General features: G+C 43.8%; 1 protein-coding gene across 1 annotated transcript in view; it reads right to left on the reverse strand.

Annotated features, from left to right (window-relative positions):
* The window catches only part of LPP (LIM domain containing preferred translocation partner in lipoma), a 681,585-nt gene that overhangs the window by 595,758 nt on the left and 58,337 nt on the right, over positions 1-27,490 (reverse strand). Inside the window, exon 2 of the mRNA XM_030860949.3 lies at positions 16,514-16,630. The gene's annotated coding sequence lies outside the window, so the exon portion shown is untranslated. The remainder of the gene's footprint in view (positions 1-16,513; positions 16,631-27,490) is intronic.

Below are 27,490 nucleotides of genomic sequence, written 5' to 3' on the forward strand. Positions count from 1 at the left end.
AAGGAAGACTGGAAATCTGCTTACATAGCAGAGCAAAGCAACGTGAATGCTCCACTGGAGGTATAAACAAAGCACTCTGACAGTACAGAAAAAGCAAGTTGTTGACATTGGAGGGGGCAGTGGGTGGGGAGCGGATTGAAGGACACCAAGAGAACAGAATTCTTTGGAACTGTCTTGAAAAGAAGCTCAGAAATCATCCTCAAAACTGCATTCAGCACAAACAAGCACTAAGACATCCTTAGTTAGCCTCCTTTCCTTCATCAATAATGCTAAGTGAAACAAGATTGCCCAAGATAAGTCAGCATTTCTGTGTGCCAAGACCATGGAGAAAAGAAGAATCACTTCCCTCCATAAAGCCTTCGCTTTACAATGGAAATTATTTAATTTGCACACAAAATGCACACAAAACATGTCTACAGAAAATTCCATGCTCTCCGGACAGGAACGACCTTAAAGGGCATCTAGTCCAACATCTTATTTCCTCTGCGAGGACCCATCAGTATCAGCCTCTACCTAAATAACCCTAACGCCCGAAATGGCCCATGCCACTGTGGTCTGCTCTTAATACTAAAACATTCTCCCTCACACTGTCTTTCTGTTGCTTCCACCCACTGCTCCCAGAACTCCTTCTGGGGTCACAAAGAGCAAGTTCATGGCCCCTTCCATGGCAGAGTCCCACTCTGCTCCCTCCTCATGCATCCCCTTTCACTCTTCTCCACACTAACCACTTCTGGTTCCTTCTTTCATCCATCCTAAACTGCCCCCTTCCTTTCCCTCGTCTAACTCTCTCTGTCTCTCACTGTTCCAGGACTTTTTTTTTTTTTTTTTTTTTTTTGGAGCTGACCTAGTGCTCAAGCAATTTAGCATTCTTTGGAGAGCTGAGCATTTTGTCTGGGGTCTGGGAGAGAGGCACAGAGGATCCAAAGGAACATGGGTTAACTCTGTGAGCCTTGACCCAGGAAGAAGACCCTGGCAGAATAACCTAACTTTCTGACCTTGACCTTGAAATGCCACCTTTGACATAAATTAGAATATTGTAGGCATTATAACTCTTTGGAAGCAAAGAAGGCAAAGAGGTAGAGAGTATCTCCTGAGCCCACTCCACCCCAAGGACACGAAGAATTTGGGGAGTCTTGTGCCTCCGGTAAACCATGGTCCCTCTAGTCTTGTTGATCCCAGCTTCTCAACTCCCACGGCCAGGGGGCATTAGAATATGTAGTTTTTAACCATCTCTACATCTGAGCATTGGATTCTAACCACTACTTGCCTGTGTGACCTTGGGCAAGACACTTAAAGTCAGCAAATCAAAGCATCCCAGAAGGTAAAACAAAAAGAGAGCTCTAAATCATCCAGTCCAAAAATTGCCCAGAGACCTCCTGTGCGCCTCCACCCTCCCTTCCCCACCCACAGCCATGGCAGACACTGCTAAATGATCACGGACTCTTTCCTTCTCGGTCAGGATACCGCTTCAGAATCCTTCTCAACACAGCATCTCAAAGAGCCACTACCAATCCACCATGTGGCCACATGAAATGAAACCCAAACTACTCATTCTTCAGATGAGGAAAACTGAAACTCAAAGATGGGCCGTGACCTCCCTGTGTCTCAGTGTTAGGAGCAGAACCAGAACTACAAAGTCCCCCTCCCTGTTTTCCTGAGTCCTTTCTCCTCTTCTAACTCTGATATTCTATCAGTGTTCCTTGCAGTGGGGATGGGGAACTTGCTGTTGTATTAAGTGCTGTGGTATTAAATACAGAGAAAGCGTTTCTAAATAGGAGACAGAAGCTTCAGAGAAGGCTTGGAGGAAGAGGTGCACTTGAGCTGGCCTGAAGAAGTTTGCTATCTGTAGGAACCAGTGAGCTATATCTGCCTTTTGCCGAAGAAGATTCAGGATGCGGGCAGCATTTCCTGAAGCAAGAACAGCATAAGCAAAGGAATGGTGAAGACCATGGTGTGATGAGAGGAGGCTAAGGGCTGCTGAGAGAGCTGTAGCCAAAACAGAGGCCAAGGAGAGCATTGGGGGAGGGGAACAAAGATGATGACAAGAAGAGATTAGAAGAGCCAACCAGAGTCTTTGTGGGGTTTTAAATGCTGATTTTTTTTTAATTGACTTAAAGTCCTTAAGACTTACAAATGGGAAACAGAGATAAGAAAGGACTGGAGGGAAAGTAAAGAATCCATCTCTATTCTCAACGGAAAAAAAGCCTTGCCCTAAACTGTATTACAGGAACACTTTCATTATGTAAAAGCCTATTTTGTTTTCATGTCATTCTTAGATTACATCATAGAGTGGCTGTAGCCGTCTCTCGTACCATATTATAAATAAATCACCAGCTTAATCACAGAACAAACCAGGGCCCTAGATTTAAGAGGAAAATATTAGATCATTTTTAATAACTGATATAACTCAAGCCAGTCACCACTGAAGCAGGGGGAAGTGATGTCATCCTAAAGGAGTCCAAAGAGGAACGGGAGAGGGTCAGCCCTGGGCAGGTCCCAGAGAAGCTTCCATTTACAAAGGAAGAGGTGGCTGATGGTAGCTGAGTGGAGCTCATCCTCTGGACTGAACAATCTTGTCATGAAAACCAACAATGACTTCTTAATAGACCTTCCTCATGAAACACAGTGTACACATAGTTGTTCCCAAAACGACTATATTTCCAAAGACCAGAAAACATGAGCATATTTTGATGTCTGTATTTACGTCTTGGGAGCCATTGAGCAAAATTATAAATGTTAAGGCTTTTAGTTATTCAGGAAAAGATGAAATCCGGGGTGACATATGCAAATGATGCAGGTCTGGCCCAAGCCGAGGAGACAGTGCAAAGTGCGGACATCGAGATAATGGTCTGACAAAGAAAAGAACCAGGGTGGTTTTTGGCAGTTACAGACTATTAAGGAGATTGGAAATGAAACCGTTTAATGTGCACCGACTATGCACTAAGAAGCATACACAATTGGCACGTTAAATACGTCATGCTGTTCTGTGAGCACAGAAGAATCTGTAAGCTAGGTGCTACTGGCACAATATTTTTCAGATATGGAAACCCGTTTAAAAATGATTAAACAACTTAAGTAAGATTATGCAGCTGATATATGACAGTCTCCCTATTCCAATTCCGCTTTATCAGGGACACATAGTTTTTTGAGGCAGGAGCCCGATGTGTCCCCCTTTGCCTGGCACCGTCTCAGTAATAAAGCTATTATCCTTTAAAAAAAAAAAAAATTCCACTTAGCTCATTGCTTTCCCCCAATGAAAACTACTTCTTACTTTTGACTTTCAATAAAAGTTAAATAATTGATAAGAAACACTTTGAAAGCACCAAAAGTAAAAAAAAAAAAAAAATACTGAAATCCAAAAGGAACCGTGGAGCTGGGAATAGTATTAACATTCTGGCCAGTGCCAGTCTCAATGACCAAAGCTGGCCTGCCTTGTTTTGGCTGCAGGGCTGCTAATGAGTTTGACCATCCTTTTAAGTCTCCCATTTCCATTAATTTTTAGGAATGTTAAGGTGGGCTCTAAGGGAACCTGTCATCTTCTATAAAATGTACTGCCGAGCTTGGTTTTATAAAAAGACTATTTTAGTGGGGGGAGGAGACGGATGCTCTGGAAAAGGGCTTTCTGCCAGACAGAAAGTATTGACTGAGGTTTTCTGTCTGATCCTGTCAGTCTCACAGTAATGTTGTGTATTGGCTCACTGTTCTTAATACAAATGTTATTCATAACTGCAGAGACACACTGTCTGAGCCAAGTAATACTGATTTATGCAACTTTTCAGGACACAGTGTGACTCAATAGGAGATGTACACCCTGAAATTTAACTAAAAGAACAATACCAAGGCTCAAGTCTCCAAATTTTGACCTATTTTCCCCAATCTCTTTCTGGGACAGGACAGAGGTTGCGAAAAGCAGAGAATATATGCCTAAAAGTTGTATGGACTGATTTGGAGGCAGAGACTGTGCAGAGAGGTGGAGGAGACGCACTGGGCCAGAGTCTGAGGTGCCTTAGATGTCCCTCCCATGGCTACCCCTGGCTCTGTGGCCCTGGGAAGAGTCTGTCCCCTCTCTGGGTCTTGGCATCTCATCTGCACAGCAAAGAGCTCAAGTAAGAACATGCAAACATTTCCACCAAAGCAGCCCTAACTGCTAAAGAGGGCAAAGAGTTAGAGGTAGAGTAGCACAGCATTAATTAAAAACTTGTGTTCTGGGCTTCCCTGGCGGCACAGTGGTTGAGAGTCTGCCTACCGATGCAGGGGACATGGGTTCGTGCCCCGGTCCGGGAAGATCCCACATGGCGTGGATCGGCTGGGCCCGTGAGCCATGGCCGCTGAGCCTGCGCGTCCGAAGCCTGTGCTCCGCAACGGGAGGGGCCACAACAGTGAGAGGCCTGTGTACCGCAAAAAAAAAAAAAAAAAAAAAAAACTTGTGTTCTTCCTCTGAAAAGCCATGCTAGTTTTGCATTCTGTGTGATTACATACCAATGCGTATACTCAGATTTTAAATGGAGTTCTCCCCCAAAAAAGTCTTCAAATAAAATTGATCCACAGAGGTGCACTGAGAATATGCACTTTAGCACCTGCCATGTAAGCTTGGGTGTCTGAGGCAGGCAGCGCCCAGAGGGCCCCCTGTAACTCCACCTCCTGTGCTTCAGGCCCTTGTGCAGTCCCTCCCCTTGACTGGGCTGGATCTAGTGACTTGCTTTCAGCAAGCAGAACGAGGCAGAGGAAGTGGTGTGTCACTTCCAGGATTAGGTTACAAAAAGGCTGTGGATGTGACTTGGTCTGAGGGATTGTGTCTTGCTCACCTGCTCTGAGGGAAGTCAGCTGCCACGTTGTGAGCTGCCTATGGAGAAGCCCATAAGGCGAGCAACTGAGGGCAGCCTCCAGCCAACAGTCGGCAAGGAGCTGAGGCGCCCAGTCCAACAACCCGTGGGGAACTGGATCCTGCCAACGATGTGACTGAGCTTGGTGGTGGGTCCTCCCCAGCGGAACCTTCAGATGAGACTGCAACCTCAGGACAGACCTGGAGGTACCCATCTAAGCTGTTCTCAGATTCCTGACTCACAGAACCTGTGACATAATGTTTCTTGTTTTAAAGTGCTAAGTTTGGGGTAACTGGTTATGCAGCAATAGATAGAGAAGACAGCATTCCAATCTGAGAGGTCCAGTCCTGGATTACTTTAAAGGCCCCTACCAACACCACCATTTTTCTTGAGGCTTAGGGAGTAGACCAAAAGAGACTGGCTATCAGGAACTCTTGAAAGGAACCCGTGTCCCACAGAATGTAGAGATGATTGCTGGCTTGGTAACATACACCCAGGCATGCTCTGGCCACCTGGAGGTGACCATGGAAATAATATCAAAATCAAGATGACGCTTTCGGCAACAGTACAGTGATGGGAAATAAACCAGAGACTGAAACACATGTGGAAGGTGAAAGGCTCCTTGCCTGCCCAGCTGTGTTCTGCCATCAGCTACACCACCATCAGAACCTGTCCAGCCAAACTGCAGCTCCATGGTTCATGAGAAGTTCTGAGGTCAGGCCCCCTCCTCCTAGAAACCTTCCCCAATGTTCCCAATACTTTCCACTCCCCCGTCCTTTCATCTAAGCCCCTTGAGAAGCTATAACTTAATTACCTCGATTTCCCAAGCACCTAATATAAGACCTGGTGATCACAGGGAGACTTTCAAGATGGCGGAAGGGTAAGAGGCAGAGATCACCTTCCTCCCCACAGATACATCAGAAATACATCTACACGTGGAACAACTCCTACAGAACACCTACTGAACTCTGGCAGAAGACCTCAGACCTCCCAAAAGGCAAGAAACTCCCCACATACCTGGGTAGGGAAAAAGAAAAAAGAAAAAACAGAGACAAAAGAATAGGGATGGGACCTGTACCAGTGGGAGGGAGCTGTGAAGGAGGAAAGGTTTCCACACATAGGAAGCCCCTTTGTGGGCGGAGACTGTGGGTGGCAGAGGGGGAAGCTTCAGAGCCGCGGAGGAGAGCACAGCAACAGGGGTACAGAGGGCAAAGTGGAGAGATTCCCACACAGAGGATCGGTGCCAACCGGCACTCACCAGCCCGAGAGGCTTGTCTGCTCACCAGCTGGGGTGGGCCGTGCTGAGAGCTGAGGCTCAAGCTTCAGAGGTCAGATCCCAGGCAGAGGACTGGGGTTGGCTGCGTGAACACAGCCTGAAGGGGCTGGTGCACCACAGCTAGCCGGGAGGGAATCCAGGAAAAAGTCTGGACCTGCCTAAGAGACAAGAGTCCATTGTTTGGGGGGGCGTGAGGAGAGGGGATTCAGAGCATCGCCTAAACGAGCTCCAGAGATGGGCGCGAACTGCAGCTATCAGTGCGGATCCCAGAGACTGGCATGAGACGCTAAGGCTGCTACTGCAGCCACCAGGAAGCCTGTGTGTAAGCACAGGTCACTATCCACACCTCCCCTCCCGGGAGCCTCTGCAGCCCGCCACCGCCAGGGTCCCAGGATCCAGGGACAACTTTCCCGGGAGAACACATGGCGTGTCTCAGGCTGGTGCAACGTCACGCTGGCCTCTGCCACCCCAGGCTCGCCCCACATTCCGTACCCCGCCCTGCCCCCGGTGTGAGTGAGCCAGAGCCCCCGAATCAGCTGCTCCTTTAACCCCATCTTGCCTGAGGGAAGAGACGCCCTCAGGTGACTTACACGCAGAGGCGGGTCCAAATCCAAAGCTGAACCCCAGGAGCTGTGCGAACAAAGAAGGGAAAGGGAGATCTCTCCCAGCAGCCTCAGGAGCAGCAGATGAAATCCCCACAATCAACCTGACGTTCCCTGCATCTGTGCAATACCTGAATAGACAACGAAGCATCCCAAAACGGAGGCAGTAGACTTTGGGAGCAACTGTTGACTTGGGGTTTGCTTTCTGCATCTAATTTGTTTCTGGTTTTATGTCTGTCTTAGGTTAGTATTTAGAGCTTATTATCATTGGTAGATTTGTTTATTGATTTGGTTGCTCTCTTCCCTTTTTTTTATATATATATAAATATATTGTTTTTTCCTTCTTCTCTTTTTGTGAGGGTGTATGTGTATGCTTCTTTGTGTGATTTTGTCTGTATAGCGTTGCTTTTACCATTTGTCCTAGGGTTCTGTCTGTCCGTTTTTGTTTGCTTGTTTTTTGGTATAGTTTTTAGTGCTTGCCATCATTGGTGGATTTGTTTTTTTGGTTTGGTTGATCTTTTTTTCTTTCTTTTTTTATTACTTTTTAATTTTTCTATTTTTAATTTTTTATTTTTTGTTTTAATAACTTTTTAATTTTATTTTATTTTTTTCTTTCTTTTTTTCTCCCTTTTCTTCTGAGCCATGTGGTTGACAGGGTCTTGGTGCTCTGGCCAGATGTCAGCTCTGTGTCTCTGAGATGGTAGAGCCAAGTTCAGGACATTGGTCCACCAGAGACCTCCCGGCTGCACGTAATATCAAACGGCAAAAGCGCTCCCAGAGATCTCCATCTCAACGCTAAGAACCAGCTCCACTCAACGACCAGCAAGCTATGGTGCTGGATACCCTATGCCAAACAACTAGCAAGACAGGAACACAGACCCACCCATTAGCAGAGAGCCTGCCTAATATCATAATAAGGTCACAGACATCCCAAACCACACCACCAAACGCGGTTCTGCCCACCAGAAAGACAAGATCCAGCATCATCCACCAGAACACAGGCACCAGTCCCCTCCACCAGGAAGCCTACACAACCCACTGAACCAACCTTAGCCACTAGTGACACACACCAAAAACAACGGGAACTACGAACCTGCAGCCTGTGAAAAGGAGACCCTAAACACAGTAAGTTAAGCAAAATGACAAGATAGAGAAACACACGGCAGATGAAGGAGCAAGGTAAAAACCCACCAGACCAAATAAATAAAGAGGAAATAGGCAGTCTACCTGAAAAAGAATTCAGAGTAATGATAATAAAGATGATCCAAAATCTTGGAAATAGAATGGAGAAAATACAAGAAATGTTTAACAAGGACCTAGAAGAAGTAAAGAGCAAACAGACAATGAAGAAAACCACAATAAATGAAATTAAAAATTCTCTAGGAGGAATCAATAGCAGAATAACTGAGGCAGAAGAATGGATAAGTGACCTGCCAGATAAAATAGTGGAAATAACTACCACAAGGCAGAATAAAGAAAAAAGAATGAAAAGAAATGAGGACAGTCTCAGAGACATCTGGGAAAACATTAAACGCACCAACATTCAAATTATAGAGTTCCCAAAAGAAGAACAAAACAAGAAAGGGGCTGAGAAAATATTTGAAGAGATTATAGTTGAACACCTCCCTAATATGGAAAAGGAAATAGTCAATCAAGTCCAGAAAGCGCAGAGAGTCCCATACAGGATAAATCCAAGGAGAAACACACCAAGACACATATTAATCAAACTATAAAAAATTAAATACAAAGAAAAAATAGTAAAAGCAGCAAGGGAAAAACAACAAATAACATAAAAGGCAATCCCCATAAGGTTAACAACTGATCTTTCAGCAGAAACTCTGAAAGCCAGAAGGGAGTGGCAGGACATATTTAAAGTGACGAAAGGGAAAAACCTACAACCAAGATTACTCTACCCAGCAAGGATCTCATTCAGATTCGACAGAGAAATTAAAACCTTTACAGACAAGCAAAAGCTAACAGAATTCAGCACCACCAAACCAGCTTTACAACAAATGCTAAAGGAACTTCTTTAGGCAGGAAACACAAGAGAAGGGAAAGACCTACAATAACAAACCCAAAACAATTAAGAAAATGGTAACAGGAACATATGTAGTGATAACTACCTTAAATGTAAATGGATTAAATGCTCCAACCAAAAGACATAGACTGGGGCTGAATGGATACAAAAACAAGACGAGTATATATGCTGTCTGCAAGACACCCATTTCAGTCCTAGGGACACATACAGACTGAAAGTGAGGGCACAGAAAAAGATATTCCATGCAAAGGGAAATCAAAAGAAAGCTGGAGTAGCAATTCTCACATCAGACAAAACAGACTTTAAAATAAAGACTATTACAAGAGACAAAGAAGGACACTACATAATGATCAAGGGGTCAATCCAAGATGAAGATATAACAATTGTAAACATTTATGCACCCAACATAGAAGTACCTCAATACATAAGGCAAATGCTAACAGCCATAAAAGGGGAAATCAACAGTAACACAATCATAGTAGGGGACTTTAACACCCCACTTTCACCAATGGACAGATCATCCAAAATGAAAATAAATAAGGAAACACAAGCTTTAAATGATGCATTAAACAAGATGGACTTAATTGATATTTATAGGACACTCCATCCAAAAACAACAGAATACACTTTCTTCTCAAATGCTCATGGAACATCCTCCAGGATAGACCCTATCTTGTATCACTAATCAAGCCTCGGTAAATTTAAGAAAATTGAAATCGTATCAAGTATCTTTTCCGAACACAACACTATGAGATATCAATTACAGGAAAAAATCTGTAAAAAATACAAACACGTGGAGGCTAAACAATACACTACTAAATAACCAAGAGATCACTGAAGAAATCAAAGAGGAAATCAGAAAGTACCTAGAAACAAATTACAATAAAAACACGACGACCCAAAACCTATGGGATGCAGCAAAAGCAGTTCTAAGAAGGAAGTTTATAGCAATACAATCCTACCTCAAGAAACAACAAACATCTCAAAAAAACAATGTAACCTTACACCTAAAGCAATTAGAGAAAGAAGAACAAAAAAAACCCCAAAGTTAGCAGAAGGAAAGAAATCATAAAGATCAGATCAGAAATAAATGAAAAAGAAACGAAGGAAATGATAGCAAAGATCAATAAAACTAAAAAAAAAAAAAAAGATCAATAAAACTAAAAGCTGCTTCTTTGAGAAGATAAACAAAATTGATAAACCATTAGCCAGACTCATCAAGAAAAAAAGAACACTCAAATCAACAGCATTAGAAATGAAAAAGGAGAAGTAACAACTGACACTGCAGAAATGCAAAGGATTATAAGAGATTACTACAAACAACTATATGCCAATAAAATGGACAACCTGGAAAAAATGTACAAACTCTTAGAAAAGCACAAACTTCCAACACTGAACAAGGAAGAAATAGAAAATATAAACAGACCAATCACAAACACTGAAATTGAGACTGTGATTAAAAACCTTCCAACAAACAAAAGCCCAGGACCAGATGGCTTCACAGGCAAATTCTATCAAACATTTAGAGAAGAGCTAACACCTATCCTTCTCAAACTTTTGCCAAATATAGCAGAGGGAGGAACACTCCCAAACACTTTCTATGAGGCCACCATCACCCTGATACCAAAATCAGACAAAGATGTCACAAAGAAAGAAAACTACAGGCCAATATCACTGATGAACATAGATGCAAAAATCCTCAACAAAATACTAGCAAACAGAATCCAACAGCACATTAAAAGGATCATACACCATGATCAAGTGGGGGTTACCCCAGGAATGTGAGGATTCTTCAATATACGCAAATCAATCAACGTGATACACCATATTAACAAACTGAAGGAGAAAAACCATATGATCATCTCAACAGATGCAGAAAAAGCTGTTGACAAAATTCAACACCCATTTATGATAAAAACCCTCCAGAAAATAGGCATAGAGGGAACTTACCTCAACATAACAAAGGTCATATATGACAAACCTACAGACAACATCATTCTCAATACTGAAAAACCGAAACCATTTCCTCCAAGATCAGCAACAGGACAAGACTGTCTACTCTCACCACTATTATTCAACATAGTTTTGTAAGTTTTAGCCACAGCAATCAGAAAAGAAAAAGAAATAAAAGGAATCCAAATCACAAAACAAGAAGTAAAGCTGCCACTGTTTGCAGATGACATGATACTATACACAGAGAATCCTAAAGATGCTACCAGAAAACTAGTAGAGCTAATCAATGAATCTGGTAAAGTAGCAGGATACAAAATTAATGCACAGAAATCTCTGGCATTCCTACATACTAATGATGAAAAATCTGAAAGAGAAATTAAGGAAACACTCCCATTTACCACTGCAACAAAAAGAATAAAATACCTAGGAATAAACCTACCTAAGGAGACAAAAGACCTATATGCAGAAAACTATAAGACACTGATGGAAGAAATTAAAGATGATACAAACAGATGGAGAGATATACCATGTTCTTGGATTGGAAGAATCAACATTGTGAAAATGATGGTACTACCCAAAGCAGTCTACAGACTCAATGCAATCCCTATCAAACTACCAGTGGCATTTTTCACAGAACTAGAACAAAAAATTTCAGTTTGTGTGGAAACACAAAAGACCCCGAATAGCCAAAGCAATCTTGTGAAAGAAAAATGGAGCTGGAGGAATCAGGCTCCCGGACTTCAGACTATACTACAAAGCTACAGTAATCAAGACAATATGGTACTGGCACAAAAACAGAAATATAGATCAAAGGAACAGTATGGAAAGCCCAGAGATAAACCCATGCACCTATGGGCACCTTATTTTTGATAAAGGAGGCAAGAATATACAATGGAGAAAAGACACCCTCTTCAATAAGCGGTGCTGGGAAAACTGGACAGCTACATGGAAAAGAATGAAATTAGAACACTCCCTAACGCCATACACAAAAATAAACTCAAAATGGATTAAAGATCTAAATGTAAGACCAGACACTATAAAACTCTTAGAGGAAAACATAGGCAGAACACTCTATGACATAAATCACAGCAAGATCCTTTTTGACCCACCTCCTAGAGAAATGGAAGTAAAAATAAACAAATGGGACCTAATGAAACTTAAAACCTTTTGCACAGCAAAGGAAACTACAAACAAGATGAAAAGACAACCCTCAGAATGGGATAAAATATTTGCAAATGAAGCAACTGACAAAGGATTAATCTCCAAAATTTACAAGCAGCTCATGCAGCTCAATATCAAAGAAACAAACAACCCAATCCAAAAATGGGCAGAAGACCTAAATAGACATTTCTCCAAAGAAGATATACAGACTGCCAACAAACACATGAAAGGATGCTCAGCATCACTGATCATTAGAGAAATGCAAATCAAAACTACAATGAGGTATCACCTCACACCAGTCAGAATGGCTATCATCAAAAAATCTACAAACTATAAATGCTGGAGAGGGCATGGAGAAAAAGGAACCCTCTTGCACTGTTGGTGGGAATGTAAATTGATACAGCCACTATGGAGAACAGCATGGAGGTTCCTTAAAAAAGTAAAAATAGAACTACCATATGACCCAGCAATCCCACTACTGGGCATATACTCTGAGAAAACCATAATTCAAAAAAAAGTCATGTACCACAATGTTCACTGCAGTTCTATTTACAATAGCCAGGATATGGAAGCAACCTAAGTGTCCATCGACAGATGAATGGATAAAGAAGATGTGGCACATATATACAATGGAATATTACTCAGTTAAACTGAAATGAAATTTAGTTATTTGTAGTAATATGGATGGTCCTGGAGTCTGTCATACAGAGTGAAGTAGGTCAGAAAGAGAAAAACAAATACCGTATGCTAACACATATATACGGAATCTAAAGAAAAAGAAACAAAAATAGTTCTGAAGAACCTACGGGCAGGACAGGAACAAAGACGCAGAGGGAGAGAATGGACTTGAGGACACGGGGAGGGGGAAGGGTCAGCTGGGACGAAGTGAGAGAGTGGCATGGACATATATACACTACCAAATGCGAAACAGACAGCTAGTGGGAGGCAGCCACATAGCACAGGGAGATCAGCTCGGTGCTTTGTGACCACCTAGAGGCTGGGATAGGGAGGGTGGGAGGGAGACACAAGAGGGAAGAGATATGGGGATGTGTGTATATGTATAGCTGATTCACTTTGTTATACAGCAGAAACTAACACACCATTGTAAAGCAATTATACTCCAATAAAGATGTTAAAGAAAAAAAAAAAGACCTGGGCAGAGAGCAAGCAGACGCCCTGTGAGCCAGGAGTAAATAGTTGGCAGCAATCTATACAGGACTCAGGGGGCTCTCCATCCATTCGCCATCAGCCCCCCTCCACCACATAGTAGCCCAATGGGGGAGAACCTGAGAACTCCTGACAACCTAGGGCTCTGCCCAAGGTAGAGTACAAGTGTGTCCACTGTGCTGAGGTCAGGAAATAGAAGCATGTGGAATTAGGAGGAAGGAAACAAAAGAGCCAGCTCCACCTTCTACTTACATGGACAGCAGAACATCTCCGACAACTCATCCCTTGGTTACAGAACAGCCACAGGGCCTCAGGAGTCTGGATGAGTCCCTGCTCAGACCCAACAAATCCTTTTGTAACTCTTGAAGCAGTAACATAAAAGCATTAAAGCTGGCTACACAGATGGTCACACATGCCCAGAAATCACCTGACTGACAGGCTGCAGGGAGCCAAGACCTTCACCTCTGACGGAAGTGACCAATGCTTTGCTTCCGGCAGAGATTAATACCTGATTCTTCTGAGGACCGAAGAGGAAATATTAAAACTGAAAGCCCTTGGCTACCATCAACAATTGTACGCTAGTATCAACAGAGGAAAATAATTTCCTTCCTGACTCCCACTAGGCCAGTCACGCCTAGAGCAGGTGTGATTATCTATTCAAACAGTATTCAAACAACGCAAGTCCCAAATGGCTAGACTATAGCTTCTAGGGAATTTCTCAAAGCACTGAGACTTCCTCAGTCTCTGAATCTACCTCCTTCCACCTCCTGCTGCCTAGAGCAAAAACAAATATGGAAAGTAATCATGATACACAACTTCATCTCAACTTCAACCATGATCATTAAGCTAGGTTCCAGATCTAGCTCCTTTCCAAGACTGAGGACAAATTACTGCCCATCCAGTCCTGGGGATGATGTGGGTAGAGAGTTGGAGGGAAGGACACACACTGAGCATATACTATGCCCCAGGAACAGTGCAGGGGATTGCACATTCCATTGTCTTATGTTTCTTTATATTCAAGATCAATATTTTTCTTTATTGTCAATGTCTTATTTTTCTTTATATTCTTTATGTTGAAACTAAAGAAGGAAACAAGTGTAATGACCTATCATGTACGGACCACACTTTACAGTTTGCAAAACAAGTTGGCATCTATCAACCCACTTGCTCTAAACAAACACGAGAGGTGGGCAGGACAACGATTATTATTCCTAATTCTCTGATCAGGGGAATGAAGGTGGAGGGATGTTGTTTTCTAGGGTTGCACATCTCATATTTGGCAGGTCTTCTGATACCCCATGCCACCACACTCACTGCCTTTTTATGCACTCTCAAACTTCTTAAGGTGTACTGGTCCCAGAAGCCTGTTTCTGTCCAGTTATTTGTTTCATTCTCACAAAACCATGAAGTTCAGCCTCACCTGTGCTAGAATTCCTAAAGCTTTCCAACAGAGAATTGGCCAGCACCTGATAGAACACCCTCAGGAAAAGGGCCAGTCACTACCTTTGGATTTAGTCTTTCTATCCAGGAAAATGCACTGTGCACCTATTACGTGCCAGAGATCCTACTAGCCTGTGGAGCTACACTTATGAGCAGGAGATGCTGCCCCTCTTCTGACTGCATTTTATATTCTTAAAGGCCATTGTCACGTGTGCCCTGCATCCTGCCTTTACCGGTCTCATTCCTGTAACAGTGGGACATCATTTCCGGTCCTCTCAGCATCCTAGTGTGGAGAGGCCAGTTGGCTAACGTCCCTTTCAGAGGAGGAGGCAAGGACTAAAGTCCAACACCCTAGGAGAGCCCCAACAGAAGGGTAGAAAAAAAGGTTTATGGTCGCCCACAAAGCCTTAGTCCTCTCTCTGCCCCATATCAGCACTCACATACTCTTCGGAGGAATCACCTCTTCTCCACTGTGTAGCTGCCATAAGCTTCCAGGTGACAGCAGGCAGCCAGCTCGTGACCAAGAGGGGAAACATCCTGAGGATGAAGCCAACACACACACAAGAAGGCAGAGCAAAGAGCACTGCAGAGAAACGGAGCCCAGGTCCTGCTCAAACTGAGCCTAAGGCCCACCTGACCTCAGGACTTGCCAGCTTCTGGCAGGGTCACCCACCCACGTCGTTCTCTCTGTACTGCAATCTGAGGCTGCATCAGTGTTTTGGAAGACCACTGCTGGCTCATAATTAGCTTATGCACAACAGACGCTTCTGAGTTTCTTTCAACGTGCTCCTGGTAAGGTGCTCTCTCCCATTCTGTCACGACACACTCGATTTTTTGTTTGAATCCAAGTACAAGGCTTCATATTCATCACAATTTAATTTTAAGCACTGAAAAAACTCAGGCGGTAGAGCGGAGAACAAAGGTTTACATCTGATGCTCAAAGTATACACTTAGGGCAAAACATCTCAGACCATGTTTGAAATGTTAACAGAGTCCAAGCAGTGGTTTCATCTTATGCAGATCCGCAGGTGCAAAGAACACTGGGTGTTCTTTAAATATACATTGATTAAGAAAGCAAAGGGTGACAAAATGTAACTGTAAACTCAGCCATACTTTTAAATGAAATTAGGTTTTATGGATCACAGCAGCATCTGCTCCCTTTTGAAAAACTACACCATAAAAATGCAACACATATTATTTATCTGGTAAAAAGCCAGAGGTGGGGCATATAGGGACTGGCCCTGGAGATGGAGAGCAAAAATCTAGAATTCTAAACAGAAGCCTTTCCCAGAATCCCCCAGCTATTTTCCTCAGATCCCCCTACAGCCCAGGGTATCCCACACCATCGATTCTTTTCTAGAATACGATGTTCTACCTGCTATAAACACAGAGGAATTCCAAAACACAAGGGAAAGTTTCCCTTACCTGCTCACCATTCTCCTTTCTCAGTGTGCAACAGGATTCCAAGATTCAAACTCAGATCCCTGTGGAGCCCGTGCAGGCCCTTTAAGACACAGGTGCACACCCCTGACTAAGCGAATTTAGCTTCCCCTACCTCAAAGGGTTGATGTGAAAATACAGTAAGATCACAGAAGAAGCATCTTGCACCGGGGAGAGCAAGAGCCGCTCAATACTAGTAATTCTTTTCCTCAGAAACGCCCACAACACTGTTCATTGACACTTTCTTTCTGGTCCTTCAATTTCAAGAACACTTCCCTCCATGACAAAGGAGAAAGAAGGAAGCAATGCAATTATTGGCAATCTAAAATCCTCATTCGTCCAAATCTTCTTCCAATTTCTCTTCCTGCCACCTTCCAAGAGCTGAGTCCTGCCTTTGCTTTGCCACACATTCTATTAGCATTATTATATCCTGTCCATTGCCAATGAACTCGGCTCAAGAAGACAGGAAGAACATTTTTGTTCTTCTTAGTTCTTAGCCCATCCTAGTTACCAGTGCCCATGCTTTAAATGGAAACCACTGCTTTTTAAAACTCATTAAAATATGCATATTGATTACAAAAGGAAAAAGGTTTCTTCTTTGCATAGGACTCACCAACTGCGGACAAATATCTTCCCTCCGATGAGTGTCCTGCAGAACAACAGAGAAAGCACTGAACTGGAATCAGGGGACTGGATTCTGTCTTCAGTTCCGCTTCCTCAATGTTCCCACCTGTGCAAATGGGAGAAGAAGGTTGATTATGAATCTCTAGGATCTTACCAGCTGTAGAACTTCCCAAGTTTATGAACTTACTGGGTAAACCATACTGGGAATGAAGACCAGGCTTGAAACCCGCAAATCTAGTGGCTGACCTCGGTATCTCCTAATCAGCCAGTCAGCTCCTCGCACTTCTATTTCACTAATGTGCCTTAGAATGATGAGGAAAGAGAAGGCTGGTACCCCAGTGTTCATACCTCAGCTTTCGGGGGGAATATGGCTTCATCATAATATCAGAAGTGAAAGAGATAGATCAATTAGATACTCACATTTTAGGCAAGAAAAAATTAACAGCAAAATCTGAACTACAATAAATAAAAAGAGACAAGGAGTATGAGTTTGGAGATAGATTTCTAACTATGGGATCCAGTGGCCGCTGTGAACCTCAGTTTCCTTGCCCAAAACATGAGAGCCAGTGAGCAGCAGAGGGCTGGACACCTTGATGCTTCCTGGGAAGTCCTCATTACTGGAGGACTTTATTTATTTCATTAAGAACAATCAGTGTTTTGCTATGGATTCTGCAATATATATTCCAACAGACAAGTATTCCAGGGTAGCTGGTTGTTACAAAACGTGTCTTCTGTAGACACAGGGGAAATCCACATACCAGAAAAATGACTACTCCCATTTTCGTTGCTGTCATTTTAAACAGTATTGAACCAATCATACAATTGTTTTGTGAATATGATCCCATTCAATCTTCAAATACCCGTACAAGCTCAAAGTTGAGAGAGACCTTAAAAATGACCCACTTCAACTCTTCCAACTGACAGGAGAAGAACCTGGGGGCCAGAGGAGGGAGGTGGCCACGCAGGAGCACACCATTAGTGAGTGGCAGGCAGCCCAGGGCTCAAGTCCGGGGCTCGCTCCACTGGACCGAGGTACGGCCACTGTAACAGAAGAGGTCACCGACACTCGCTGGCAAGAGACCTGCCATCAGCCACGCAATCAGCTTCAGAGAAAACCAGGACTTACACACCCAGACCTCAGAACACCGGCTTCAAAGCTCCTGCATAAACACATGAAAGGATGCTCACCATCACTAATCATTAGAGAAATGCAAATCAAAACTACAATGAGGTATCACCTCACACCTGTCAGAATGGCCATCATCAAAACATCCATAAACAATAAATGCTGGAGAGGGTGTGGAGAAAAGGGAACCCTCTTGCACTGTTGGTAGGAAGGTAAATTGATACAGCCACTATGGAGACCAGTATGGAGGGTCCTCAAAAAACTAAAAATAGAACTACCATGTGACCCAGCAATCCCACTACTGGGCATATATCCTGAGAAAACCATAATTCAAAAAGAGTCATGTACCACAATGTTCACTGCAGCTCTGTTTACAATAGCCAGGACATGGAAGCAACCTAAATGTCCATCGACAGATGAATGGTTTAAGAAGATGTGGCACATATATACAATGGAATATTACTCAGCCATAAAAAGAAACGAAATTGAGTTGTTTGTAGTGAGGTGGATGGTCCTAGAGTCTGTCATACAGAGTGAAGTAAGTCAGAAAGAGAAAAGTAAATACCATATGCTAACACATATATATGGAATCTTAAAAAAAAGCAAAAGGTTCTGAAGAACCTAGGGGCAGGACAGGAATAAAGACGCAGACAGAGAGAATGTACTTGAGGACACAGGGAGTGGGGAGGGTAAGCTGGGATGAAGTAAGAGTGGCATGGACTTATATATACTACCAAATGTAAAATAGCTAGCTAGTGGGAAGACGCCGCATGGCACAGGGAGATCAGCTCCGTGCTTTTTGACCACCTAGAGGGGTGGGATAGGGAGGGTGGGAGGGAGACGCAAGAGGGAGGAGATATGGGGACATATGTATATGTATAGCTGATTCACTTTGTTATACAGCAGAAACTAACACACCATTGTAAAGCAATTATATTCCAATAAAGATGTTAAAAAAAAAAAAAGTTTTTGCATATAGCCCAAAAGCAGAAAGAGACTAAGTTGGGAAAATGGAGTATAATCAAGGTGAGTCCAGCAAAGCAATGTGTTTCCTGAGAGCTAGCGCTCTTGACGGGCATTCGAAATTTCAAAGCCATCTCACTAAAATGAGAGAAAGGCATAATTTCAAACTTGCTGAGGGGATGGAATGTGAGGAGTCCAACACTGGCTCTGTGAACAGTAAAATCTCAAAAACAATAAATAAATAAAAACAAAAAGACCCCACCTCCAAGCTCCAGTAAACCTAAGCTTCTCCTTGCAGAGGGAGATATCAATCATACCGTTTCTACAACAGCAGCAAAGGGCAGCTGACTTCCCAGATTTTCAAACCTCGCTGAAAGGTAAAGCTCTCCACCTTGGGCCTGGGGCAATGTCTCAGGCACTGGCTAGCTTCTCTCCATGCACAAATGAACAGGGTTACCCTTTTCCACTGTCAACTTTTCTTCTAACAATTTTTTTTCTTCTTTTCCATAAAGAGAACAAGCAGTTCTGCTAAAAAACCACTGTGAAATGATTGAAGTTCTCATGCAAACAAACCATTAGCAGAGTTCAAATGCAATTTAAATTACCAGTTGTTAAAGTGCGCCTCGATTTCTCTGTAAGTTTCCAAGGAGAATTACATACTATACACCATTTAATTGGTTGTTTTCTATTTTTTAACATCCATTTATTCCCCCCCCCATTTTATTTTCAGAAGTGTCTATAAAAGCTTCCCTTTAAAAAATTATACATTGTTGAATAGATTAAACCTGAAGATTGGAAAGTAGCAGAGAAACAGCTGCAGGATTACGCAGCTCAGCAGAAACTGATGGTTCTGACACCACAAGACATGCAGAGTTTTAAAATCTTAGGAGTCACCTGATGGTGCCCTCACCGTTTACAGATGAAGACGTTGAAACCCTGAAAGGGAAACGAAGGCTTGGCCCAAGTCCTCTCACTGGTCAGTGATAGGCGCCAGGTGAGAACTCCCTACCTCCCAGCCCCGTGCTGCCTCTTCCCACTACCACATGTTGGAGGAGATGATGGGAAATGCTCAACAGATTTAATTTCCACCTGTAATTTTTTTTCTTAAAGAAAATATGAAGTCATCTTCAAATACACCCCTGACCTCAAAAGTGCAGCTGGCCAATGGCACATATCTCCCCAAAAGGGAGAAAGAGAAGTACAGGCTGATGAATGAGTACAGTCAAAGGAGCTCCAAATGAGCAGATTCCTGGCAGGAAACATCAAGGCACTCTTCTAGACTCATTAAACAAGTTATGGGACATTAAGACTGCCGATTTCTGTTGCTTTATCTGGCCCAGAACTTGTGGCTGCCCTGGAATGAAGGGATAAAGGCAGGTCTTGTCACTTCTGTAAATGGAAAGGATTTCTAGAGGCCATCACAAGTACAGGGCGAAGTTCAAGGCTTTGCTATGGGACCTGTGTAAATTATTTAACCTCCCTGAGCTCAAGCCTTCCTGTCTTCAAAGTGGGGCTAATATCACCTACCCATCAGGGTGTATAAAATCATTTCTTGGGATGCCGTACCCAGCATGCAAAGCACAGAGCCTGCAGGCAGTGTGCATTAATCAATTCTCACCCCCTCATCTTCCAAAGCTTCTATCTACAATTTCTCAAAGCCTATGGTTCTGTGGTTCTAATTTATTAGAACTATAACTGAGTCTTATAAGCCATGTATGTTCACTAGGCCTGCTAGATACTGTGTGTCCCCTGACTGTAAATTCATTTATTTCGTCATCCAAAAAATAAAACAAAATAAAATACATGCCTGAAAACTTACACATCCATGCATTTTGCACCAAAAGCAAACTCTTTGGAACCGCTATCTAAAAATGTCCTTCGAATCCAACTGATGAGCCAGACAGTAGTAAAAACCCCAATTTAATGCCCAAGACCTCATTTCAACTGTCCATCAGCCCTATGAAAAAGATTTCCCAATTGTCCACTGAGGAAACTAAGGGTCAGGGAGGTCAAACAACTGTCTAAGATTTCGGGGCTAGTAAATGGTAAAGCCAAGACTTGACCCCAAGTCTTCAAAATCAAGCTCCACGACCTGTGTTTTATTATTTTGCAGTTAAAACTATACTATGGACAGCTGTTCTGCTAGAGGCAGAAATATACCTGGAAAAAAATCTTCTGCTGTGTTCACATTTTAAAACGAAGTCTGAACTTGCAAACTAAAAAATGTTCACATTAAAAGCAGATAGATCCTTCTTGAATGTCACCCTGCTGTTATGGTCTTTTTTTTTAATTTACTTTATTGAAGTAGAGTTGATTTACAATGTTGTGTTAATTTCTGCTGTACAGCAAAGTGATTCAGATATATATGTGTATGTATATATGTATATTCTTTTTCACATTCTTTTCCAATATGGTTTATCACAGGATATTAAATATAGTTCCCTGTGCTATACAGTAGGACCTTGTTGTTTATCCATTCTATATATAATTGATTGCATCTGCTACTTCCAAATTTGCAATCCATCCCTCCCCCACCTCCCCTTCCCCTTGGCAACCACAAGTCTGTTCTCTATGTCTGTGAGGCTGTTTCTGTTTCATAGATAGGTTCTTTTGTGTCATATTTTAGATTTCACATGTAAATGATATCATATATTTGTTTTTTTTCTTTCTGACTTACTTCACTTAGTATAGTAATCTCTAGGTCCATCCATGTTGCTGCAAATGGCATTATTTCATTCTTTTTTATAGCTGAGTAGTATTCCATTGTGTATATATAGCACATCTTCTCTATCCATTCATCTGTCAATGGACTTTTAGGTTGTTTCCATATCTTGGCTATTGTGAATAAGGTCGCTATAAACATAGGGGTACACGTATCTTTTCGAATTATAGTTTTGTCCGGATATACACCCAGGACTGGGATTGCTGGATCATATGGAGAAAAGGGAACAATCCTACAGTGTCGGTGAGAACACAAATTGGTGCAGCCACTGTGGAAAACCGTATGTAGGTTCCTCAAAAAACTAAAACTAGAAGCTGCCACATGATCTTGCCGCTACGGCTTAAGTGAAATAAAGAGCTCAGAGCCCTGGCACTAAGCAGACATCTGCCAGGTATGTGAGAAGCAGGCCTGAGAAAGGTTAGCAATGAGCTAATATCAGGGCAACTCAAAAACATTATTCAAGTGTCTGGGCTCATGATCAAATGAATCACGGGTAATCCTAGCATGAGCTTCTGAACACCCCCCGGCGCAACTGTTAGCTGCCACGATGTCGATGCCCTGCATTCAGAGGTGCACAAAACAGGCATTTGCTGGTACCTTAAGAAGGCAGAGTGTACGGGCCTCGCAGATACAGGCGCTGAGTCAGACATGCCTTGAGCTCTCAAAGAGCTCACAGGTTCAAGAGGGACACACTCGCCCGTGACAAGACAGAAGGAAAAGTGTGCAAAGTACCAGTACGTGCAGTGTCCTTTTGAGGGTCAGGAAGAGCTCTGCGGATGACGCCTTCTAAACTGGGCCTGAAGACCTGAGAGGATTTCCAAGTATGAGGAGGAGGGAAATAGGCCCAGAGAACACAGTGTGCTAAGGCCTTAAGGAGACGAGTTCAGGGTGTTCTTCTTGGGGAAAGTGACTAATCTGGTGAGGCCAGTGGCAAAAATACATGGAGGGAGGTGGTGGGACATGAAGCTGGAAAGGAATGCTGTGGCCAGAACATGGAGGACCTCGTGTGCCAGGCTAAAGCACGGGCTCTTGAGACTCATGGCTACCGCATTTTGGAAAATGACACAAGAGAAAGTTATATGGAACTGAATCCCCTTCCGTAATCAGCTTCCAAGCACAGCAAGGGTGGGAGTGTCTAAACGAAAGCTTCCTCTGGAGGCACCCTTCGCTGGGGCCCCACCCAGAGAAGTCAGAGGAGAGGGTGGCCCTCAGAGTTGCCCCAAACCCACCCCTCCATTGACACTTTGCTCTAGTCCGGAACACTCACCCATGGAAGACCCAGAAAAGAAACCAAGTCTCGTGTTCCAAACAGGATTTCCATTCCGCCTTTAGGGAAATGTCAGCACTACGCAATCTGATGAACCAGAAGAACACAGGCTAAAATGGGACCCTTCTTGCCCTTAAAGAGCTCCCAGTCTAGAAACAGAGATAAAATATAAAGTAGGTGATGGCAGGTGCCACAGAAGCAGCACAGATGACAGTACAAATCTTCCTAACCCGCTGTGGCTTGGTGTGATTATTTGTACCCACTTGACAGATGAGGCAACTCATCAGGTTAACTGACCTCACAGATCACACAGCTAGGAAGCATCAGAGCCAAAACTCAAATCCAGATCCCATGCCTGTAAGCACCATACGGTTATACTTTATTGCCTCCTGGCCCACTGTGTTGTGAGTTAGCAGAACATAGAGATCGCTTCTAAGGGAGTATGGACGGTAGGGAACGGATGGTGATCAGAGGTTACTTCATTCAGAAGGTGGCATCTGTGCAGAAGTTTACAGGAGAAGCAGGAGTTCTAGGGATGAAGATGGGAGAGTTCATCTCAGGCTAGAAGAACAGCATGAGTTACAGCATGAAGGTGAAAAAATGAGTGAGCGGGAACATCAAGGGTGTTCACAAGCTACTGCTGTCTGGTTATGATGAGCCCTGGGTAGCAGGGGCAGTTTTTACTTAAATGCCAAAAATACTAGGAAAATGTTACGAATAACAAAATAAGTGAATTAAAAGTCAGGGAAATGCCGCTGAATATACTAGGGAAATAATAAATGTTTCAAAGCAGGACTGTGGCATGGTCTCAGCTTTCCTTGGGATTCTGTGCTTCAGCGCTAAGACCATGCACTAACCTTTCAGGACCTGGGCCAGAGTCAGGAATAAAGGGCCTTCAGGTCAATGTACAGCGGGACCCTGGACCCTCTGGAGGTTAGGACTTCTATACCTATCTCACGGATCCTGACCTTCTCGAGAAGAGTTTCTACAGATAACTAAATGAATTCCAGGCCCTCGCTGGAGCATAAGTACCCCCCAGTTGGTAAAAAGAGCATGGAGTACAGGACGGGAGTTATAGAATCAAAAGACCTTACACTTGATTCTTGGATTCTCCACTGATTAACCATGGAATGCTGAGCAAGTCACTTCCTTTTAACGAAGGCACAGTTTCCTCGGTTGTAAAATGGAAACGATCATACTTACATAGCTAGGTTCTTGTGAGCATTAACAAGGAATCTGTGAGATTAAATATAAGGATAGGTGTTTCTACATGTGGGGTGACATGTTTAGAATAGGCGCTCCCCCGAAAGCCACCACATTGATAGAAATAGTATAAAAACTGCCCAATCCTCCTGGTGAAGCATCTAAATCTGGAATTGCCAACAATCTTCCCCCTGTTGAAAATTGAGCTATATTCCCCAGGCAAAGTCATTACATCTTTTTGTGCCAAATTGTTTTCATCTTTTAAATGACCCAGTAATCCCACTTTGGGCAATATACATAAGGGAATAATCCAAAAGGAAAAAAAGAAGGCAATTTGTTCAGAGATGTTATTCATAGTGCTATTTCTAGCTCCTTACATATCCCTCTATTATAGCACTTATCTCACTGTGCTGTAATTATCCACTCCCATACGCCTCCAAATTATCTTTGAATCCATCCCCAGCACCTAGCACAATGCCTGGCATACAGTAAGAACTCAATAAATGTTTGTTGACTAAATGAATGGGTAATATACGAGAGAAATTTTAAAAGAAATTCAAGTGAGCAAAAACAAAACATTGTTTTTAAGAGATGATGCTAAAAGAGTGTAAAAAAAAAAACCCAAAAAACCGGGCTTCCCTGGTGGCGCGGTGGTTGAGAGTCCGCCTGCCGATGCAGGGGACGCGGGTTTGTGCCCCGGTTCGGGAGGATCCCACGTGCCGCGGAGCGGCTGGGCCCGTGAGCCATGGCCGCTGGGCCTGCACGTCTGGAGCCTGTTGCTCCGCAACGGGAGAGGCCACAACAGTAAGAGGCCCGCATACCGCAAAAAAAAAAAAAAAAAAAAACACTGGCAACTATAGACTGCAAACTATTTGAAGAGGAGTTTGTCAAGAAGCCTCAGGAGTGAATTTCAGATGACTTTGTCTATAATCTCTGAGCATCTCCAGGCTTAGGCCAAGTGCAGTATAAGATCGCCATGAGACACCCTGGGAAAAGGTCACATGCTAGGTCACTTTGGCCTGGTGGCCAGAGCACTAGGCCCGGTCAGGGATCTTGGATTCCCAAACTGACTCAGCCACTACCTAACATTGACTAATCACCTAACTTCTCTGAGACCAGTTTCTCCACTGAAAATTGGAGTACTTACAGGGAAGTCCAGCCCATGAAAAGGAATTACAGGGAGCAGGGCAAGGTCCAGCAAGTGTGAATTCAAATGTAAATAAAAGAGGAGGGCTGAGGGGTTCCCTTGGACCAGGGTCCCCAAGGCAAGGTGGGGCTTTGAAGCCCCAGCTCTTCCGGGCCCCCACTGAGCCTTCGAAATCCATCTGACAGGGTGGTTGAAGGCGCCTCACCACAGAGTTTACCGGAGGCAGGAGTCTCTGCAAAAACAGAGGACACATCAAGGAAACACCGTATGTTAAATATGGCCCATGAAGTCAACATCACTCTGATGTTCTGCATCCTTGGTGGGAAAGAATGCTTTATACAAATACCCAGAAAGAGCAAAGGAAGTGGCACGTTCTGCGGGGCTCATCGTGGGGCATTCCAGCAGCTCTCAGCCGGGAAGTCAGAGGCAGGAAGCCACTGCCCTCCGGTCCTTGGCCAGAAGCTCAAGGCTAGAAACCAAAGCGGGGAGCACTCAGACTCCTTAGTCCAAACCAGCTGCACGTCTGCGCACCCCACTCCACCTCCATCGGGGTCTCTCAGATTGCTGCCCACTTGAGCTTGACATTTCTCTGGAGGAAACGGCACCTGACATCCTACAGAGTTAGACGATCCCACCAAAGCATGTCATGAACCCATCCCCTCCTCTCTGGTTCCACTTCGACGACCCTAATCACTGTGACTACCACCTTTCACCTGGATTATGGCTTGCTTCTACTCCTTGCAAAGTGTTTCCCCCACAGAAGTCAGAATGACGCTGGTAAACGTGACTCAGATGCTTCCCTGAGCATCTTCACACCTCAACTCAGCTCCAAGCCCCTTCTCAAGCTCACTGACGCCTACCAGCCACGGCCTTGCCCTCATCTCATGCTTCTCCCCCAGCAGTCCACTACCTTCTGGCACACTGGTCTCCTCTGTTCCTCAAACACAAACTCATTCCCACTCCACAGCCCTGGCACTGGCCTTGCCCTCTGCCTACAATGCTCCCTGCCCAACCCCGACTTTCCCATGGCTGGCTCCTTGTCATTCAGACCTCAGCTTAAACATCACTTCCTGGGCTCTTCCTCATTCCCTCACAGGCAGAGCACCCTCTGTGAACCCTCCTAAGCGTTACTTATTATTCTCTGCTGTTTACATGTTCATCTATTATCTGCCTCCTCCACACAACCCTACTAGAATGTAAGTTCCAAGGGATCATTGTTTTGTGTGTCTTTTTCTTCACTCTAAACCCAATACTGGATCAGCGCCCAGAGCAGTAAGAGGCACATAATTGCGAATCCAATAAAGACTTAATGAAATTAGATGAATGCATGCCACAGATGACAGAAGCCTCAAAGGCTGCGTCAAGGCAAGTAGCCCAGCACTGCGGCTAACATCCTGGGCTTTGGAGTCAGACGCGGATCACTGATTCTTGCAGTCAGGAGCTGTAGGAGTTCAGGCAAGTTTTCCCACTTCTCTAGGCCTTATTTATTTCAACTAAAAAGGGGACAACAGGACTTCCCTGGTGGCGCAGTGGTTAAGGATCCACCTGCCAATGCAGGGAACACGGGTTTGAGCCCTGGTCCGGGAAGATCCCACATGCCATGGAGCAACTAAGCCTGTGCGCCACAACTCCTGAGCCTGTGCTCTAGAGCCCGCGAGCCACACTACTGAGCCCACGTGCCACAACTACTGAAACCTGCACGTCTAGAGCCCATGCTCGGCAACAAGAGAAGCCACCGCAATGAGAAGCCCGTGCACTGCAACGAAGAGTAGCACCCGCTCGCCGCAACTAGAGAAAGCCCATGTGCAGCAATGAAGACCCAATGCAGCCATAAATTAATTAATTAATAAGGAAAAAAAGAAAAATAATATTAAGGGTGGGGCGGGAATGTGGGGAGAATTAAAGGAGATAAACCATGTGGAGCGCCTAGAACAGGGCTCACCACAGACGAAATGTTCGCTGTCATCAACTGCAGCCCCATCTTCCAGGCGGGAAAACTGAGACTCAGAAAGGTGCATGCGCCTTCGCCCAAGTTAGACACTGAGTTAACAGCAGAGTCAGGTTAGAAAATCTCCTTTTTAGTCTCTGTCCACTGCTCCACAGACCAGTTATTCCTTAGACAATAATAATAACAAAAATACCTGATATCATGTCATCGATTTATATAGTCTGCCTTGTTCCAGAAAAAATCTGAAGTACCTGATAAAAGACGCATGATTTTTTGTAAAGTAATAAAATTGGGAAGGGAGATGGAAAAATAAGGTGAAGGAAAGGGACAGAAGTATAAGCCATATGTCTCATAACATTTGCTAGAGGTGGGCTTCACATTTGGCTCTGAGCTTCCCAGAGGCCAATACAAACCAGAGGGAAATACCTGTGTACATATGGTCCTTGGGAACACTTGGTTACTGAAATGTCACAGCACTGTGTGAGGAGGTGTCACCACCCAGGTGAGAATCACCCTGGTTTTTCACACTCTTGCCAGCTGAATTCCACCATCTGCTTACTCCTGATCACATGCACTCTAAAGCCACACGA

The sequence above is a fragment of the Globicephala melas genome, chromosome 4 (genome assembly GCF_963455315.2).
Source record: "Globicephala melas chromosome 4, mGloMel1.2, whole genome shotgun sequence".
NCBI lineage: Eukaryota > Metazoa > Chordata > Mammalia > Artiodactyla > Delphinidae > Globicephala > Globicephala melas.